General features: G+C 49.4%; 1 protein-coding gene across 1 annotated transcript in view; it reads right to left on the reverse strand.

The window, feature by feature from the left end:
* The window catches only part of LMF1 (lipase maturation factor 1), a 214089-nt gene that overhangs the window by 152414 nt on the left and 42332 nt on the right, over window positions 1–19343 (reverse strand). The window lies entirely within an intron of this gene.

Here is a 19343-nt window from a genome sequence, read left to right on the forward strand (position 1 = left end):
GAAAGCAGCAGCACAGAAAATGTTATGTAGCAGTACTGAGCAGTATAGCTGTGAATCAAGCACAGGGTTGAGATGAAGTTCTTACTAGAAAGCAGCAGAATAGAGATCATTATACAGCAGTACTGAGCATTATGACTGTGAATTTAGCACAACGGTGAGAATCAATTCTAAGTAGAAAGCAGCAGCAGAAAAGAGGATGCTATATAGCAGTACTGAGCAGACAAGTTGTGAATCCAGCACTGGGGTGAGATGATGCTCTTACTAGAAAGCAGCAGCAATATAAGGGTCATTAAGCAGCAGCACTGAACACTGTAGCTGTGAATCCAGCACCAGGGTAAGATGAAGCTCTTACTGGAAAGCAGCAGCAGCATAAAGATCATTAAGCTGAAGTACTGAGCAGTATAGATGTGAATCCAACGCCGGGGTGAGATAAAGCTCTTTCTGAAAAGCACTAGCACAGGGGTCATCCTACAGCTGTACTGTGCAGTGTAGCTGTAAATCCAGCACCAGGGTGAGAATAAACAGTTATTCAAAAGCAGCAGAATAGAGGATGTTATATAGCAGTAATGAGCAAGATGACAAGATGTGAATCCAGCACCAAGGTGAGATGAAGCTCTTACTAGAAAGCAGCAGCATAATGGCCATGAAGCAGCAGTATGAGCACTGTAGCTGTGACTCCAGCACCAGAGTGAGATGAAGCTCTTACTAGAAAGCAGCAGCATAAAGGTCATTAAGCAGCAGAATGAGCAGTGTAGCCATGAATTCAGCACCAGGGTAATACTAAAATTCTATTAGAAAGCAGAATAGAGGATGTTATTTAGCAGTATTGAGCAGTCAAGCTGGAAATTCAGCACTTGGGTTAGATGAAACTCTTACCAAAAAGCAGCAGCAGCATAGAGCATATTAAACAGAAGTACTAAACATCGCAACTGTGAATCCAGCTCTGAAGCTGCAGTTTGATGTACATTTCCTTGCCTGAGTGCTCCACACTCCTTCTTCCCTCTCCATAGACTATAATAGCCAGCTGTAATCTGACACCACAGTGATCTGTCAGTTCATCTTGCTTTCATGAAGACGCGCTGTCTTCTTCCAGAGTGGATGGCAAGTTTAGCAGGCAGGGGAGACGGGAAGAAGTGGTTGACATGTAGCAAGAAGTCAGGACTGAAAGGGCTCCTGATCACTCCACTGTGGGCTGTTCTGCAGCATCTTAGGCTTTTATTAGAAGACTACAACCCCCAGCATGCCCTACCAGCGGCATGTTGTTTTACAGTAATGATGTAATATACATAATGTAATCTTCTTGGTGCGGATACATGTGTTTAGGGAGCGGAGCGAGCACAGGGGGTTAATGCCGTGACATCAGGCCCCATAACTCACCCTGTTCCCTCCATTTCCTTGACAATTTGCAACCTGCTGCTCGCTCTGCTGCTGTCAATCAAGGCTGTGTCTCCTCACACCCGGTGCGGTGACCTGCTCACCCCTCGGTAAGCCCCGTGCCCTGTGCGGTGACTGCTGCGCCCGCTGCATCCTGTGCTTATCCCCCTGCTGCAGTCGCTTCTAACATATTTAACCATTTGTGATCTAATAATGGGGGGCATCAAATCTGGTTCCCCAATGCAGGCGACAGGAGCAATGCAGAATTTTGAAAATATTCCAAAAACTCACCAATTTTTTTCTTTTTTTAAATGAGTGATGACGTTATCAGCAGGGGGGCGAGGTCTGGAGGAGCTTAGCTCTAGATCTCTGCAACACCAGATATAATCATGAGTAAAGGCATAAAAGTCATAATTTTATTCAATAAGAATTACATATTAAAGTTTACATAATATTACATCAAAAAGAAGGGGTATAAAGTGCAAGGTGCCGGGTATTGTGAGGACACATGGTCGATTGGCCAAAAATATATCTCAGTATGGATATTAGTGGTGAGTGTGGGATATAATGTCATGGGAATCGCCACTTCTGATAACCTGCTTTATCCTATAAGAGCCCTAGTGGGCTAAAGTATAAGGGCGATCCCATATCACATATCTCCTGGTGAGTGTTACCCATGATTGAATTAGGGAAAGGAGACGAGTTGTAGAGGCCTCAGACCACTGTGACCATAGTAAGATTGCGTTGATGATAACAACATGCCCTGACGCGCGTTTCGCCTATCTTTCTCAAGAGGCGCATGTCAGCAAGCGCCAGAAGAACCTTCTTTAAATACGCCTATAAGTGGTCATGTGACCGTGAGTCAAGGAATAACCCACTGGAGGCAAGCGGCGCGTGCGCCTGGGACATGATGGCCTGGGCTCGTGGGGCGGGGCTCCAGGCGCACGTGGGGCCATGGTATCCAGGTTGATAATCCATCTGGCCTCTTTCTAGGCCAGAAGTTGCTTGGCATTTCCTCCCCGAGAGCCCAACTGTACCAAGTCTGTACCCAACTTCTGGCCCAGAAAGAGGCCAGATGGATTATCAACCTGGATACCCCGGCCCCGCGTGGCCTAAATGAAAATCTGTCATTTTCATCTTTTCTTTAACTTGTGGTTGTATTGTGGGCGCTCTCCTATAGTTCCCGCTCTGGATTTTTTAGATCCAGTTGCGGTGATGTTTTAGTTTGTTGTTCTTATTATATTTTATTAATTTTTTCCAATTTCCCTCACTTCCTTTATTTAGTGCCAATAATTCCAACGAGCTCTTCAGTGCCTGACCTGAGCCCAGAGTCTGGATTTGGGGTATGATTTGACTGTTCCCAGGAGATGATCTGGACATGCCTCCTTCCAGATATGCCTGATTATTACTGGACACTGCTGACTTTATAATGTATATCTCTATTGTTTTTTTGTTTGATTAGTGCACGCTTGATACTCATGTGGGTGTTCTATTGGTATCATTTTTTACCGTGTGTGGCGCTGATGCTCATGTACATCGTGCATGTGCGCGCACGCATCTGCACCATGCACTCCTCACCAATGACTGCCTGTGGGCATTATACTGGGGGCTGTCCCTATTAATCATTCTGCTCCTTCCCTGATTTTGGGATTTACAATTCTTCATGCCATTGACACCCCCCTCTGGAGGTTGTGCGCGTGCGCCGCGGTCCTCCGCTCCCCCATGCCCGGCCGTCTCTCTGTCCCCAGCGCGTTTCTGTGGGCGTGTCATTTGACGCGCTCGCAGGTGCGCGCCTGTGACATAACGGCCTGGGCTTGTGCAGCGGGGCTCCGGGCGCACGCGCCGCTTGCCTCCAGTGGGTTATTCCTTGACTCACGGTCACTTCACCACTTATAGGCGTTGTAAGGACACGGGGTCAGTGGGTGCTCTCGTCCGCTGGCCCCGCCGCCTTTAAAAAGACAACGTGGACCAGGGCTCATCCCCAACTGAACGCCCGAACCCCTCAACCGTGGGCGGAACACTACTCAGACAACACAGGGTGAGGGAATCACGATATTAAAGCTTTATTGGATCCCCAACAACTAACAGCATATAGCACATAACCAGCACAGCAGAAATTGTAACAGGCAACAGAGTCTCACCCTTCCGCTGGCTCACCAGGGTTTTAGATTCTTCGTACCTCAGATCTTCCAGGACTATTTACTCCAAACCAGTGGTCCCCTTCTTTTGGCAAGCACCCGCCCAGAAAGAAATAATGCCGGAGTTTGGAACTGAGACAGAACGGCAAAGTCTGTAACCAGGTGACCGAAATGTCCCAACCTGCGTTGCGTCCTAGGTGGTCGTTGTTCTCCCATTCGAATCCGAAGATCCTAAATTAGCTGCCTGTCTTCAAGCTAGTGCACCTGCAGCCGGGACCGACATCCCTAGGCTGAGGGCAGTAGACAAAATCTCCTGGTCAACTGAACAGTCCTCCTTATATACCCTCAGCCCTCATTGCAGGATACCGCGGACTTCACGATTGGTGGAATAAGACTGTCTTTTCATTGGCTGGATCTCAAGTCCCATATAACCATTTTTGCTCGTATTGTAGTCCAGGCAAGGGAGAGCCACATACTGATTGATATAGTCCTACAATGGAATGCTAGTAGGAGACATTCGGTTTGCAAGTTATGACATTAGAACAATGGTGGCTGAGGCAATTTACATAGAGTCAACAATCCACATGGTAATACAATGGCATTCTAATAGGATTAAATTCCTCTGACCTTATAGAAGAGAGATAATTGCATTACCTAGGTTAACATCACCAACATCAACAAGACTCTAGAAACAATGGGTATACAAAATAGTGTCCAGCTAGATTGTAAGAACTTAACCCATGAGTGACATATTACGAGAAATTGTCCGGATAAATAAGAAATCATCCTATATTGTATATAAAAGGGGTCCATTTCGTCACATTCCTCCCCCTTCTTATTTAGCCAGACATGATAGGCTTCCGATCATCCTTCTCCACCTGTCGGGACAGTCCATCCACATTTCCATGGTTCTTGCCCTGTTTATGTGAGATGGAGAAATTGTAGGATTGTAACGCCAGACTCCACCTAAGCAATCGCCCGTTGTCCCCAGCAGTGCGGTTTAGCCAACTTAATGGATTGTGGTCAGTGAGGACTGTAAATTCATTGCCATAGAGGTAGGGCTGCAATTTTTTTAGGGCCCAGACTATGGCCAGGCATTCCTTTTCTATGGTGGCGTAGGCCCTCTCTCGGTCCAACAGTTTCCGGGAGAGATAAGCTATCGGATGTTCCTCGCCATCAGCCCCCACTTGGCTAAGTACCGCTCCTAGTCCTGTGTCTGATGCATCGGTTTGGACAATGAACTTACGTCGGAAGTCAGGCGCAGTCAGAACTGGGCTCTGGGCTAGCCGGTCTTTCAACTGGAGGAACGCAGCTTCAGATTCTGGGGTCCAGATAAGGTTGCGGGCATATTTTTTGGTGGTGAGGTCGGTGAGCGGTTTTGCTACGGTGCTGTAATTGGGGATAAATTTTCTATAATAGTTTGCGGTGCCCAATAACGCGCTGACCTGTTTTTGGTTAACTGGGCGCGGCCACTGGGTAATTGCTTCTACTTTTGCTGGTTCTGGACGAATGCACTCACTTCCCACCCGATGTCCCAGGTATAACACCTCGGCCATCCCCATTTGGTATTTGTCAGGTCGGATGGTGAGCTGGGCTTTGGCTACCCTTTGCAGCACCTGGGACACGTGCTGAAGATGCTCTTCCCAGGTGTCGCTGAAGAAAGGGATGTCATCCAAATAGGCCTGGGCATACCCCTGACATCCCTCTAGTAAATGGTCCACCATCCTTTGGAAGGTAGCCGGGGCATTCTTCATCCCAAAAGGCATGCTGGTGAACTCATACAGGCCAAAAGGGGTTATGAAAGCTGATTTCTCTTGAGCCTCTCTTGTGAGTGGGATCTGCCAATATTCCTTGCTCAGATCGAGGGTGGATATAAACCGAGATCCCCCCAACTGATCTAGTAGTTCAGCCACCCGGGGCATGGGGTAGGCATCCGTAACTGTGATCTCATTGTGCCGTCTATAGTCCACACAGAAACGACTACTCTTGTCCTTTTTTGGCACCAGCACAACACTGGCAGCCCATGGGCTTTGGGAGGGGACTATGACTCCCATGTTTAACATGTCATCCGCCTCGGCCTTCATCATTGCCAACAGCGGTGGTGTCACTCGGTAGGCGGGTTGGCGTAGTGGAGTGGATACCCCTGTGTTGACATGATGCCAGACCAGAGGTGTTCGACCGGGCAAGGTCGTGAACAGGGATTCATATGGGCTGAGTACGTCTGATAACTGTTCCTTCTGTGATGGACACAGCTGTTCCCCCAGTGATACATCTTTTACCCCCATGTCCCTTTTGAAGTCCACTAATAGGTCTGGGATCTGGTCTATATCAGGGTCATCTAAATCGGGACAACAAACTGCTAAGTTGGTGACCTCTCTTTCCTCATAAGCTTTTAGCCTGTTAACATGGTAGGTACGCTCACGAACCCCTGCTCGGTCCAAGGCCACGGTGTAGTCCGTATTGCCACATTTCCTGGTAATGGTAAATGGACAAGCCCACATGGCTTGCAGCTTGTTTTTTCGTACCGGTACGAGTACTAGGACCTTCTGTCCACAGGCAAATTCTCGGAGTCGGGCAGAGCGGTCATAACATCGTTTTTGCCTTTCCTGAGCCACTTCTAAGTTCCCGTGGGCTAATGCCATGAGGTGCCTCATCCTTTCCCTAAATTTTTGAACATATAGGATGGGAACCTCTTCTGTGGGGAAGGTGCCCTCCCAACTTTCTCATACCAGCTCTAAGGGCCCCGTACTTTTCGGCGTACAGCAATTCGAAGGGGGAGAACCCGGTGGAGTCCTCCGGCACCTCCCGGTAAGCAAAAAGGAGCTGCAACAGGTTATTCACCCAGTCCCCTCCCTCGGCCTCTACATAACGGCTAATGAGCTGTTTCAGGGTTCCATTGAAGCGCTCACACAATCCATTCGTTTCAGGATGGTAGGGGGTTTTGCGCATGGGGCGGACTCCATGTTTCTCCCAGAGGGTCTGAATCAGTTCGCTTTGGAACTGTGGCCCCTGGTCAGTTAATACTTCCTGTGGAAACCCTACTCGGCTAAAGATGTCCAGTAAAGCTTGAGCCACATATTCTGCATCTATGGAAGTCAAGGCAGTGGCTTCTGGGTAGCAAAGTCTACCAGGGTGAGGATGAATCTTTTCCCCCTGCGGCTGGGGATGGCTAAGGGGCCTACTAAATCAATGGCAACTCACTGGAACGGCTCCCCTATCAAAGGCATGGGTTGGAGTGGGGCCCGACATGGGGCTCCGCCCATACGTTGACACACTGGACAAGAGGCTCTGTAGTTCTTCACTTCCTGAGTGACCCTTGGCCAAAAAAAACTACGCAACAGGCGGGCCCTGGTCTTTTTGGTCCCCATGTGCCCAGCTGCGGGAACATCATGAACTAAGTGCAGTAGTTGGGGTCGGTATTGCTGGGGTACCACAAGCTGATGTACACGGGTTCAAGGTCTTTCTGGGCAGGATGCGGGTTTTTCCCGATATAAAAGGTCTCTTTCCCATCTATACATCTCCCCCTGATTTCCTCCCCCAGGTTCGGCAGCCGCACTACGGATACTCTCTAGGGTGTGGTCTGTCAGTTGGGCTTCCCTGAACTCCTTACAATCTATCTCCCTCCAGTCAATGGCCACAGTTTGGTTTGAGGTACTCACATTTGTTGGCTCAGAAGAGGAGGCTGAAGACTGTGGGGGCGGGTTATCCTCGGATGGGTTGGTAGAAAGATCTGCACATGGTTGATTCTTGGCTTGGCTGCGGGTGATGGCAGTGACGAACTGGCTGGCTAATCCTTGTCCTAGGTTGTTTCCCAAAAGGACAGGGGTTGAGAGGCCACCCATAAGCCCCACTTCAACCTCTCCCTGGTCAGTTCCCCAGTCCAACTGCACTCGTGCCACAGGGTGTTTGATCGCTGGCCCCCAGCAAGGGAGATGGTCACTTGGCGGCCTGGCAAATGATGTTCGGCCGGAACAATATCTGGGCTAACCAGGGTGATTGACGATCCAGTGTCTCGAAGTCCCTGAGCCGGTATTCCACCAACCTTGACCGTCTGTATGTGGCGATTGAGGTTGGCTGGGGTACGGTGTCCGGCCTGCCACAAGGTGTGGATCGGGTAAATCACTTCCTCAGCTGCTGGTGTTTCTTGGGGGTAGTATCCTCCAGGTCTCGCTGGTTCATCTCTGCATATGTTGACTGGTTGAGCTGGGAGACGGGCTCCAGGCATGGGGCCCCGGTTTTAAAGACACTCTTTGGCCATGTGTCCAAGGCGCCCACAAATATAACAGCGTCGTGGGTTAGGCAAATCACGGGCCCTGTTGGTAAGCCTTTGCCCTGTTGGGGCTTCTGTGGCATAGTGAGTCCAGCACGGGAGTCTGGAGGTCGCTGGGATCCATGGTTGAGGAACCTCCTGGGATCGGTGGGTCTATTGGGTCTCCAGCTGGGTCAGTTGGCTGTAAATTCGTCAGCCAATCGGGCTGCATGCTCGGGGATGTCGGGCTTCCGGTCCGCCACCCATTCTCGTATTTCCGGGTCCATCTTTTCCATAAGCTGTTCGAGTACTGTCATGTCCCGGGGGGCAGCAGCAGAGTGGGTAGCCCGACCATCGAGCCAGCGGTTACAGTGTCGTCGGAGCTGACTGCCAAATTCGACGTAGGAGACACCCTGGCGAGGCATAGTCTGGAATTTAATGCTATATCTCTCAGGGGTTATGGCAAAAATGGTCAACAGATTGTCCTTAATAATTCCATAGACCAAGCAATCCTGAGGCCCAAGCGATCAGACAGCCTCCTGGGCCCGACCAGGCAAACTTGTCTACAGGTATCTGGGCCACTCAGCTGTGGGCACCCTGTGCATACTCATCATCACCTCAAAGTTTTGCAAGTGTTCATCAATCTCCGTGCTGGATTCATTCATCACTGGTACGTCACTGTAGCGAAGTTGAATTCCTTGGTGGCGGTCTATTGTGGAGGTGGGCGCTGGTGGTAAGGAAATTGGAGATCCAAGCACTGCTTGTAAAACACCAGGCCCCAAACTTCAGGCCCCAAGGCAGCCAACCATTCCTTGGCTTGTTCTGCTGGGGATTGGGTGGTTTCCAGATTGTCACGGGACCCAGGATGAGACACATGGTGGACATCCTCGGGTACAACGTCGATGGGGTCCTCATCGTCCTCCACCTCATTCTGGATCTCCCAATGGACCAATTTCTGGATCAAAGCCGCCCGAGTGTCAGCGCTCCTGTATTCAACATTTTGTCTCTGGCACATATCCTGTAGCATCCATTTACTGCTGCGGTCGTATCTCCTCTCCGGCCCTTGTCCCATGGCTGAGCTGGTGGGGTTGGACATGGCAGTGTCCGAAACCTGAATGCCTCACCTATGGCTTGCTGGGTATGCTTATATGCCTCCCTGGTTGTTGAGCCCCTGGACGGTGTCCACGAACACCAGTCCCCTGCAGCTCTCCTGGATAAACCAGGCTGAGTAGTGTCCCACCGCTGCCACCAATTGTAAGGACACGGGGTCAGTGGGTGCTCTCGTCCGCTGGCCCCGCCGCCTTTAGAAAGACAACGTGGACCAGGGCTCATCCCCAACTGAACGCCCGAACCCCTCAACCGTGGGCGGAACACTACTCAGACAACACAGGGTGAGGGAATCACGATATTAAAGCTTTATTGGATCGCCAACAACTAACAGCATATAGCACATAACCAGCACAGCACAAATTGTAACAGGCAACAGAGTCTCACCCTTCCGCTGGCTCACCAGGGTTTTAGATTCTTCGTATCTCAGATCTTCCAGGACTATTTACTCCAAACCAGTGGTCCCCTTCTTTTGGCAAGCACCCGCCCAGAAAGAAATAATGCCGGAGTTTGGAACTGAGACAGAACGGCAAAGTCTGTAACCAGGTGACCGAAATGTCCCAACCTGGGTTGCGTCCTAGGTGGTCGTTGTTCTCTCATTCGAATCCGAAGATCCTAAATTAGCTGCCTGTCTTCAAGCTAGTGCACCTGCAGTCGGGACCGACATCCCTAGGCTGAGGGCAGTAGACAAAATCTCCTGGTCAACTGAACAGTCCTCCTGATATACTGATTGATATAGTCCTACAATGGAATGCTAGTAGGAGACATTCAGTTTGCAAGTTATGACATTAGAACAATGGTGGCTGAGGCAATTTACATAAAGTCAACAATCCACATGGTAATACAATGGCATTCTAATAGGATTAAATTCCTCTGACCTTACAGAAGAGAGATAATTGCATTACCTAGGTTAACATCACCAACATCAACAAGACTCTAGAAACAGCTAGATTGTAAGAACTTAACCCATGAGTGGCATATTACTAGTTTGCCACAAAATACCAAATTATCCGGATAAATAAGAAATCATCCTATGTTGTATATAAAAGGGGTCCATTTCGTCACAGGCGTATTTAAAGAAGGTCCTTCTGGCACTTGCTGACATGCGCCTCTTGAGAAAGATAGGCGAAATGCGCGTCCGGGCGTGTTGTTATCATCACTGCAATCTTACTATGGTCACAGTGGTCTGAGGCCTCTACAACTCGTCTCCTTTCCCTAATTCAATCATGGGTAACACTCACCAGGAGATATGTGATATGGGATCGCCCGTATACTTTAGCCTACTAGGGCTCTTATAGGATAAAGCAGCTTATCAGAAGTGGCGAATCCCATGACATTATATCCCACACTCACCACTAATATCCATACTGAGATATATTTTTGGCCCATCGCCCATGTGCCCTAACAATACCCGGCTCCTTGCACTTTATACCCCTTCTTTTTGATGTAATATTATGTAAACTTTGATATGTAATTCTTATTGAATAAAATTATGACTTTTAGGCCTTTATACTCATGTTTTCTCCTGTTTCAACGTCTTTATCGTTTGAGTAGGCAACAATTGGTCCATGGTCTGGCAACTTCGACCAGATACCATGGTCTGTTTAGCTACATAAGGTGGGCCATCGTTTGTTCACCAGATATGATCAGGAGAAATTTCCACTCGAGACCCCCAGTATCCCCCCACCGGGACGACGTTCTCGACTCATCAGTCCAGTTGTGAGATCTATCGGATTCTGGGAAATCTGGGTGATATTTGATATGTGTATTATGAGGTTCTGCAACAGCTGAGGTTTGTATGATGAGGTTCTGCAGCAGCTGAGGTGTATATGATGAGGTTCTGCAGCAGCTGAGGTGTATGATGAGCTTCTGCAGCAGCTGAGGTGTATGATGAGCTTCTGCAGCAGCTGAGGTGTATGATGAGCTTCTGCAGCAGCTGAGGTGTATGATGAGCTTCTGCAGCAGCTGAGGTGTGTATTATGAGGTTCTGCAGCAGCTGAGGTGTGTATTATGAGGTTCCGCAGCAGCTGAGGTGTGTATTATGATGTTCTGCAGCAGCTGAGGTGTATTATGATGTTCTGCAGCGGCTGAGGTGTGTATTATGATGTTCTGCAGCAGCTGAGGAATGTATTATGAGGTTCTCCAGCATCTAAGGTGTATTATGAGGTTCTGCAGCAACTGAGGTGTATTATGAGGTTCTCCAGCACCTCAGGTGTATTATGAGGTTCTCCAGCAGCTGATGTGTGTATTATGAGGTTCTGCAGCAGCTGAGGTGTGTATTATGAAGTTCTGCAGCAGCTGAGGTGTATTATGGGGTTCTGCAGCAGCTGAGGTGTATTATGAGGTTCTGCAGCAGCTGAGGTGTATTATGAGGATCTCCAGCAGCTGAGGTGTATTATGAGGTTCTCCAGCAGCTGAGGTGTATTATGAGGTTCTGCAGCAGTTGAGGTGTGTATTATGAGGTTCTGCAGCAGCTGAGGTGTGTATTATGAGGTTCTGCAGCAGCTGAGGGGTATATTAGGAGGTTCTGCAGCAGCTGAGGTGTGTATTATGAGGTTCTGCAGCAGCTGAGGTGTATTAGGAGGTTTTGTAGCAGATGAAGTGTATGATGAGGTTCTGCAGCAGCTGAGGTGTGTATTATGAGGTTCTGCAGCAGCTGAGGTGCATTAGGAGGTTTTGCAGCAGCTGAGATGTATGATGAGGTTCTGAAGCAGTTGAGGTGTATTATGAAGTTCTGCAGCAGCTGAGGTGTGTATGATGAGGTTCTGCAGCAGCTGAGGTGTGTATGATGAGGTTGTAACCCCCCTCTCCTGTGATTTTCACCCCATCATGTAACGCTTCCACTTGCCATTTCCTGGGGGCGGCCTATGCTGGTCAGGGGGGCAGATCTCGGGGTCCATGTGTCGACCCTTCAGCTGGCTCTGGGCACAAATCATAAAACATCCCCCCCTCGGCCCCCCAGACAGGTGCGCTCCAGCCTGGAAGGAAACGTAACTTTCACGCATGAGGCAGACTTTACAGCGCCTGTCAGGATCATTATCCCCTCGGAGAAGGAAACATACAAGTGTTCGGGCTCATGGTGACAGCGCGCCCATCAATCACGGGCCGCTAATCGCGGGGATTATGCTGCCTGTTAATGCTCTTCCCATCCCTCGCTCATCACACAAACCTGTCATCGGGAGCTCGTGTAACCAACCACGCTGACTAGTGCGAAACAGAACTAACAGACATGTCCCCTTTAAAAAATAATAGCTGCCGATGCCACTCCCTCAGAGGTTGTCACCAGGCTTTTCTAAAGTCCTGAATGGCAAAAATGTCTTCCCAGTGTGCCGCCAAACAAGAAATGTCTTCCCAGTGTGCCGCCAAACCAAAAATGTCTTCCCAGTGTGCCGCCAAACCAAAAATGTCTTCCCAGTGTCCCGCCAAACCCAAAATGTCTTCCCAGTGTCCTGCCAAACCCAAAATGTCTTCCCAGTGTCCTGCCAAACCCAAAATGTCTTCCCAGTGTCCTGCCAAACCCAAAATGTCTTCCCAGTGTGCCGCCAAACTGGCAGAACTGTAGCCACAAATACTATGAGGCCCCTGAAGACAGGAACCCCATGGAAAATCTAAAGCCTTCCATCATTATTTAGCTCTGTGTATTATGTGGAGACTATATGGCGGTATTATATGGGCTCTACAAGGGAGTATTAACCCAATGTTGCACATTTGGCTACCATATGGCGGTATTATGTGGGTTCTTTTAGAGGGTATTGCTTTAATACAGCATATTATGTGAGCACTATACGACAGTATTACGTGGGCTCTATAATATGGTATTATTCGAATACCATCTGGTGACAATACTTTAGCTCTTAAGGGGGGCATGATTAAAAAACAGCATATTACTTGGGTACCAAATGGTGGTATTACATTTTCAGGGGTATTATTTGAACACTGTATATTATTTGAGAACCGTATGGCAGTATTACGTTGGCTCTACAGGAAATTTATTTGAATACTACACATTTTTTGGGTACTACATGGTTTAAGAAAGTATTATTCAAACACTGCTTATTATTTGGGCACTGTATGTCAGTATTATGTAGGATATTTAAGGGGCTATTAATATTTGAACACTGTATATTATTTGAGTACAATATAGTGGTATTACTACTACTCTTAACGGGATATTAATTAAATATGGCATATTATTTGGGCACTATATAGCAGTATTCTATATAAGGAAGTATTAATTGAATACTGCTTATTCTTCTGGCAGTATAGGGTGGTATTGCGTGGATCCTTTAGGAAAATATTATTTGACTACTGTATATTATTTGAGCACTATATGGTGGTATTAAAGGAGACCTGTCATCGGGCCAAAATTATCCCGATTTTGTCTTATTTTATTCCCACTGCTCTCCTGAGTATTTCATTTTTCATTTTTAAAAATCCGCCATATGGTTCCAGAGAAATGGACCTTTTTATTTAGTCCTACTTTTTATGGTCTTTAGGGTCAGTGCTCACTTAGGAATTATGCAGAGCAGCCTAAAGACACACTCCGGAGGTTCCTCTGAGACATTCCTCAAAAGTTCCTCTGAGTCACGACCCCTGAGGTTCCACTGAGTCACGACCCCTGAGGTTCCTCTGAGTCACGACCCCTGAGGTTCCTCTGAGTCACGACCCCCAAGGTTCCTCTGAGTCATGACCCCCGAGGTTCCTCTGAGTCACGACCCCCGAGGTTCCTCTGAGACATTCCTCAAAAGTTCTTCTGAGTCACGACCCCGAGGTTCCTCTGAGACATTCCTCAAAAGTTCTTCTGAGTCACGACCCCCGAGGTTCCTCTGAGACATTACTCAAAAGTTCCTCTGAGACACGACCCCCGAGGTTCCTCTGAGACATTCCTCAAAAGTTCTTCTGAGTCACGACCCCCGAGGTTCCTCTGAGACATTCCTCAAAAGTTCCTCTGAGACAAGACCCTCCGAGGTTCCACTGAGACACGACCCTCCGAGGTTCCTCTGAGACACGACCCTCCGAGGTTCCTCTGAGACATTCCTCAAAAGTTCTTCTGAGTCACGACCCTCGAGGTTCCTCTGAGACATTCCTCAAAAGTTCCTCTGAGACACCACCCCCCGAGGTTCCTCTGAGACACCACCCCCGAGGTTCCTGAGACACCACCCCCCGAGGTTCCTCTGAGACATTCCTCAAAAGTTCCTGAGTCACGACCCCCGAGGATCCTCTGAGACACAACTATTCGAGGTTCCTCTCAGACATTCATCAAAAGTTCCCGTGAGACACGACCCCCGAGGTTCCTCTGAGACATTCCTCAAAAGTTCCTCTGAGACATTCCTCAAAAGTTCCTCTGAGACATTCCTCAAAAGTTCCTCTGAGACATGTCCCCCGATTTTCCTCAGAGACACGATCCCCGAAGTTCCTGAGACATTCCTCAAAAGTTCCTCTGAGACACGACCCCCGAGGTTCCTCTGAGACATTCATCAAAAGTTCCTGAGACATGACCCCTGAGGTTCCTCAGAGACATGACCCCCGAGGTTCCTCTGAGACACGACCCCCGAGGTTCCTCTGAGACACGACTCCCGAGGTTCCTCTGAGACACGACTCCCGAGGTTCCTCTGAGACACGACTCCCGAGGTTCCTCTGAGACACGACCCCCGAGGTTCCTGAGACATTCCTCAAAAGTTCCTGAGACACGACCCCTGAGGTTCCTCTGAGACACAACCCCCGAGGTTCCTCTGAGACATTCCTCAAAAGTTCCTCTGAGACACGACCCCCGAGGTTCCTCTGAGACATTCCTCAAAAGTTCCTCTGAGTCACGACCCCTGAGGTTCCACTGAGTCACGACCCCTGAGGTTCCTCTGAGTCACGACCCCTGAGGTTCCTCTGAGTCACGACCCCCAAGGTTCCTCTGAGTCATGACCCCCGAGGTTCCTCTGAGTCACGACCCCCGAGGTTCCTCTGAGACATTCCTCAAAAGTTCTTCTGAGTCACGACCCCGAGGTTCCTCTGAGACATTCCTCAAAAGTTCTTCTGAGTCACGACCCCCGAGGTTCCTCTGAGACATTACTCAAAAGTTCCTCTGAGACACGACCCCCGAGGTTCCTCTGAGACATTCCTCAAAAGTTCTTCTGAGTCACGACCCCCGAGGTTCCTCTGAGACATTCCTCAAAAGTTCCTCTGAGACAAGACCCTCCGAGGTTCCACTGAGACACGACCCTCCGAGGTTCCTCTGAGACACGACCCTCCGAGGTTCCTCTGAGACATTCCTCAAAAGTTCTTCTGAGTCACGACCCTCGAGGTTCCTCTGAGACATTCCTCAAAAGTTCCTCTGAGACACCACCCCCCGAGGTTCCTCTGAGACACCACCCCCGAGGTTCCTGAGACACCACCCCCCGAGGTTCCTCTGAGACATTCCTCAAAAGTTCCTGAGTCACGACCCCCGAGGATCCTCTGAGACACAACTATTCGAGGTTCCTCTCAGACATTCATCAAAAGTTCCCGTGAGACACGACCCCCGAGGTTCCTCTGAGACATTCCTCAAAAGTTCCTCTGAGACATTCCTCAAAAGTTCCTCTGAGACATTCCTCAAAAGTTCCTCTGAGACATGTCCCCCGATTTTCCTCAGAGACACGATCCCCGAAGTTTCTGAGACATTCCTCAAAAGTTCCTCTGAGACACGACCCTCCGAGGTTCCTCTGAGACATTCCTCAAAAGTTCTTCTGAGTCACGACCCTCGAGGTTCCTCTGAGACATTCCTCAAAAGTTCCTCTGAGACACCACCCCCCGAGGTTCCTCTGAGACACCACCCCCGAGGTTCCTGAGACACCACCCCCCGAGGTTCCTCTGAGACATTCCTCAAAAGTTCCTGAGTCACGACCCCCGAGGATCCTCTGAGACACAACTATTCGAGGTTCCTCTCAGACATTCATCAAAAGTTCCCGTGAGACACGACCCCCGAGGTTCCTCTGAGACATTCCTCAAAAGTTCCTCTGAGACATTCCTCAAAAGTTCCTCTGAGACATTCCTCAAAAGTTCCTCTGAGACATGTCCCCCGATTTTCCTCAGAGACACGATCCCCGAAGTTCCTGAGACATTCCTCAAAAGTTCCTCTGAGACACGACCCCCGAGGTTCCTCTGAGACATTCATCAAAAGTTCCTGAGACATGACCCCTGAGGTTCCTCAGAGACATGACCCCCGAGGTTCCTCTGAGACACGACCCCCGAGGTTCCTCTGAGACACGACTCCCGAGGTTCCTCTGAGACACGACTCCCGAGGTTCCTCTGAGACACGACTCCCGAGGTTCCTCTGAGACACGACCCCCGAGGTTCCTGAGACATTCCTCAAAAGTTCCTGAGACACGACCCCTGAGGTTCCTCTGAGACACAACCCCCGAGGTTCCTCTGAGACATTCCTCAAAAGTTCCTCTGAGACACGACCCCCGAGGTTCCTCTGAGACATTCCTCAAAAGTTCCTCTGAGTCACGACCCCTGAGGTTCCACTGAGTCACGACCCCTGAGGTTCCTCTGAGTCACGACCCCTGAGGTTCCTCTGAGTCACGACCCCCAAGGTTCCTCTGAGTCATGACCCCCGAGGTTCCTCTGAGTCACGACCCCCGAGGTTCCTCTGAGACATTCCTCAAAAGTTCTTCTGAGTCACGACCCCGAGGTTCCTCTGAGACATTCCTCAAAAGTTCTTCTGAGTCACGACCCCCGAGGTTCCTCTGAGACATTACTCAAAAGTTCCTCTGAGACACGACCCCCGAGGTTCCTCTGAGACATTCCTCAAAAGTTCTTCTGAGTCACGACCCCCGAGGTTCCTCTGAGACATTCCTCAAAAGTTCCTCTGAGACAAGACCCTCCGAGGTTCCACTGAGACACGACCCTCCGAGGTTCCTCTGAGACACGACCCTCCGAGGTTCCTCTGAGACATTCCTCAAAAGTTCTTCTGAGTCACGACCCTCGAGGTTCCTCTGAGACATTCCTCAAAAGTTCCTCTGAGACACCACCCCCCGAGGTTCCTCTGAGACACCACCCCCGAGGTTCCTGAGACACCACCCCCCGAGGTTCCTCTGAGACATTCCTCAAAAGTTCCTGAGTCACGACCCCCGAGGATCCTCTGAGACACAACTATTCGAGGTTCCTCTCAGACATTCATCAAAAGTTCCCGTGAGACACGACCCCCGAGGTTCCTCTGAGACATTCCTCAAAAGTTCCTCTGAGACATTCCTCAAAAGTTCCTCTGAGACATTCCTCAAAAGTTCCTCTGAGACATGTCCCCCGATTTTCCTCAGAGACACGATCCCCGAAGTTTCTGAGACATTCCTCAAAAGTTCCTCTGAGACACGACCCCCGAGGTTCCTCTGAGACATTCATCAAAAGTTCCTGAGACATGACCCCTGAGGTTCCTCAGAGACATGACCCCCGAGGTTCCTCTGAGACACGACCCCCGAGGTTCCTCTGAGACACGACTCCCGAGGTTCCTCTGAGACACGACTCCCGAGGTTCCTCTGAGACACGACTCCCGAGGTTCCTCTGAGACACGACCCCCGAGGTTCCTGAGACATTCCTCAAAAGTTCCTGAGACACGACCCCTGAGGTTCCTCTGAGACACAACCCCCGAGGTTCCTCTGAGACATTCCTCAAAAGTTCCTCTGAGACACGACCCCCGAGGTTCCTCTGAGACATTCCTCAAAAGTTCCTCTGAGACATTCCTCAAAAGTTCCTCTGAGACATTCCTCAAAAGTTCCTCTGAGACACGTCCCCCGAGGTTCCTCAGAGACATGACCCCCGAGGTTCCTCCGAGACATTCCTCAAAAGTTCCTCTGAGACACGACCCCCGAGGTTGCTCTGAGACACGAACCCCAAGGTTCTTCTGAGACATTCCTCAAAAGTTCCTCTGAGACATGTCTCCCGAGGTTCCTCTGAGACACGACCCCCGAGGTTCCTCTGACACACGACCCCCGAGGTTCCTCTGAGACATTCCTCAAAAGTTCCTCTGAGACACGACCCCCGAGGTTGCTCTGAGACACGAACCCCAAGGTTCCTCTGAGACACGACCCCCGAGGTTGCTCTGAGACACGAACCCCAAGGTTCCTCTGAGACACGACCCCCAAGGTTCCTCTGAGACACGACCCCCGAGGTTCCTCTGAGACACGACCCCAGAGGTTCCTCTGAGACACGACCCCAGAGGTTCCTCTGAGACACAACCCCAGAGGTTTCCATGAGACACAACCCTAGAGGTTCCTGTGAGACACGTCCTGTGGCAAAAACTAGAAAAATTAACAGCAAATAAAAAGGCCCGCATCTCTGGAACCGTATGGCGGATTTTTAAAAAGCAAAAATAACAGAAAACTCAGGAGAGAAAGGAGAATAAAACAAGAGCAAAAACTGGTCACTGTAGACCAAGTGAAAGAACCAACATAAAAAGGACCTAAGTGAGTACTGAATACTGTATATTATATGGACACTATATGGTGGCATTATGCTTATAATAGTAAGTTTTCTCCCTAACGCACATTATTTGGCACCATGTGGCGGTATCAAGGTGGGTTCTATAAGAAAGTACTATTCGACTACTGCATAGTAATTGGTATTATGTAGGATGTCAATATATGGCAGTTTAATTTCAGCACTATTTGGCACTATTATATGGGTTGCATTGCAGTATTATGTGGGAACGGTATGGAAGATTTTCAGACATTGTATGTCGCTATTATTGGGAAACGGGTTAGAGATTTTGGCCACTGAAAGGCGGCAGTGTAACATGGGCACTTTGTGGCAGTATTATTTATATATCAGCATTATTCAGGTGTTGGAAGGGGATGATATTTGTAGGGCAATATTTGGGTACACGTCACAGATGGAAAAAAAAACAATATATACACGATGGTACACAAATACAGAGTGCTCTGTAGGGGCGCAGCTTATTAAGGGTTACTGGGGGTCTCCTTTCGGGAGACGAGCTGTCAATCACGGTCCTAGGGGCACTGGTGGGCCCTTTGTTCTGCGCGGAGCCGTGTGTTTGCATTGCGATCCCTGCTTCTCTTTAAAGCCACATGTTACAACCTTTGCTTGTGCACCTATAGAAAAGCTGTAGGATCACACATCTGTGCGCCCTGATAGCGGAGCAGCAGAGCGAGATAACGCCCCAGGCCCGAGCCAAGGAAAGCAGCCGAGGACAAACCCCCAGTATTCCACCGCTTCATTATGTGAGAGGGTAATCTCCTCTTATCTTGTGAGAACACGTAGGGGACAACATGTGGGATTACTAGACATTGCCATACGGGGCCAAGTGCGGAGGCTGGCCTCGTGCCAAGTGCGGGCACAATGGCCGCTCATGTGCTCCTGCAGGGTCTCATGTCAGATGAACCCCAATACGAATCATCACCCAGAATCCCTGGGATTTCTTGCTTTGGTTTCTTCATCTTTAAGAGGTTTTTACCCATTAAGAGTGAGAAGATTACCCCGATGCCAGATTA

Source organism: Phyllobates terribilis, unplaced genomic scaffold (assembly GCF_046119375.1).
Source record: "Phyllobates terribilis strain yellow unplaced genomic scaffold, ASM4611937v1 Scaffold_9__5_contigs__length_417890890, whole genome shotgun sequence".
Taxonomy (NCBI): Eukaryota; Metazoa; Chordata; class Amphibia; order Anura; family Dendrobatidae; genus Phyllobates; species Phyllobates terribilis.